General features: G+C 26.6%; 1 non-coding gene across 1 annotated transcript; it reads right to left on the bottom strand.

The window, feature by feature from the left end:
• Nucleotides 1-973: 973 nt before the first annotated feature.
• On the bottom strand, nucleotides 974-1,046 carry TRNAR-UCU (transfer RNA arginine (anticodon UCU)). The gene has a single exon. It is a non-coding gene; the product is annotated as a tRNA-Arg (tRNA).
• Nucleotides 1,047-2,499: the final 1,453 nt, after the last annotated feature.

Genomic DNA, 2,499 nt, shown 5'->3' with positions numbered 1-2,499 from the left:
AATGAAGCAATTAAGGCTCTAATCAATCAAATCCCAACTCTAAATATTATTATGGTTTCATATCATATCATATATATATAAAATACACAGGCAAAAGTTGGGTTATGATGATGGTGGCTTGTAGGATAAATGGGGGTTATTTTTCAACAAACCAAAAACAAAAAATGTTTCATTAAGTCTCGTATTAGCTGACAAGAAAACCTCCTCCCTTTCTACAAGAAACTGATATTAAGTTAAAGCAAAGTTACTGCTAATATAATAATTATTAAAAATTTATATGATTATTAATTTTAGAGTTTGTGAGATTAATCGAGATGTGTGTAAATTAATCTAAATACTCATATTAATAATAAAAAAAAAAGCTAGAAAAAAAATAAATAAACCCCAGAATCATAAAATATTAAAACAAGTGATTAATGACATTAGATTTTACCAAATTGCCTCATATCTAGAAGTGAGAACAATATCTAAAACGGATTAAAGCCAGTGGATATGATGTAAATTTAATGGTTTTTTAAAGTTAAAATACTCTTAAAATGCTCTGCAAAATAATTTTTATATATTTTTAAATTTTTTATCAACATATTGAGATTAAATTCATTATGAGCATATCTAAATATAATATTTATATATGAACTCATATATTCATGTAAATAATATTTCTTGCGAACTTTCTATTCTGTATTATAAAATAGGAAGCAAACTCATTTAATAATTAGTCCAAACCTCAAAAAATAAAGGAAATCAAATATATCTTATGAAAAGTAAATTTTGCTAATTGTTTTGGATAAATGAGAAAAATTCCATATTGTCGGAGATATCGAGAAATCTTTCTTTTAAAATAAAAGAACAGAATATTGAGGAGTCTCTCTTGTAATCTCTCAACTCTAGACCTTTTCTACTGTGTACTAAAAATAAAACCATCTTCTCACGAGCTCATTCCCACTGGAATGAAGTTGTGCCAAAATAGACGCACGCCCAGTGGGACTCGAACCCACAATCGCTTGATTAGAAGTCAAGCGCCTTATCCATTAGGCCATGGGCGCTTCTTGTCACCTTTACTCACTAGTATTTACATAAACAATATATTCATATTTAAAAGTAAGGATTACCAACATTATTTTCATTTGTCTTGTCTTCATTTATAATAAACCATAAGCCAAACTTCAAAGGTGAAACCCAAATCCAAAACCGTCTTTAATTAAAAAATTTAAAACCTTAAACTAAAATTAAATTCTAAACAATAAACTCCAATCTAAAATCACAAACTCAATAATAATAATAAATAATAAAATAACAAATGGAGAGTAGGTACCAATGAAGAAAAGCATATTATCTTTAAGAGCATTTAGGATTGGCCAAGAAAAAACAAGTTAGTATACAATGAAATTATGTTTGCTTAAGAAAATTAATATACAATGAAATTGTGTTTGCTTAAAAAAATTGTTAGAGAGATTAACGTATAATGTTGTATGAGAAATGAATTTTGATGAGTTTGATTATGTAAATAAAATGAATAGATTTATATATGGTAGTGAATTGGAGTACTGATGAAGATTATTGTATTTAGATGCCAAATATTATTGTGTAGTACTTGATTCTTTCACTCTTGAAAGGGAGAGTTTTGATTAAAAATTTTAAGAGTAAAATCATGGTATAAAAAAGGTTGTAGTGCTGGCTAAGAAAGAAATAAATTGGAAGTGAATGTGATTATGATCATAGTTGTGAAAATGTAGTATATATATGTGAATGCTATAATGGTTTATTTTTTTCATTGAAATATTTTTTACTATTTTAAATAAAATATGATTTGGATTAATTGGTTCTTGGAAGGCTGAAATTAATGATAGTATAACATATATGAAGGGGCAATGCTTGTTTGAATGATGAGAAGACAAATAGAAATGCTTAGTTGTTTGTAAAATTAAAGAAAAAAAATGAGAGGGTTTCATAACCAAAATTTCAAAGGAGATTATGGCATGTAAATGATAAAATTTAGGATAAGATTCTTCATGGAAGTTATATCTAAGGGTTACTGAGCTTACATAAATTAAAGCTATAAAACTCCGGATATGAGTTAAAATCTAAAGGGAGGTTGAACTAGAACCATATTGGATAATTTTATATGTTGTGATTATAGGTACTTTTGGGTGCTTTAATGAAAAAACTGAGTTTTAATTACTTTAGTAAATTTATAGCTCTATATATTAGTTTTTTTATAAAGACAAGACACACTTAAAATAGCGAATCCAAATTGTATTTTTTGTATTATTATTTCTACTCAAATGGCAACAATGTTTATAGTAATCCTAGTTGTCATCAAAATGGTACCCACTTATGGAATAAAATTTTAAATGATGTTAGTGTGGTCTTTTCTAACAATATACATTGTACACACTGTGATATCTTAAACAAATGCAAATTTTTATGGTACATCCCATGTAAGTACCTTTTCGCATTATGATGCGTTACATATTATAATTACATATAAGTTATTGA

This window comes from Populus alba, chromosome 1 (assembly GCF_005239225.2).
Source record: "Populus alba chromosome 1, ASM523922v2, whole genome shotgun sequence".
NCBI lineage: Eukaryota > Viridiplantae > Streptophyta > Magnoliopsida > Malpighiales > Salicaceae > Populus > Populus alba.
This window is presented reverse-complemented; position numbering and strand designations above follow the sequence as displayed.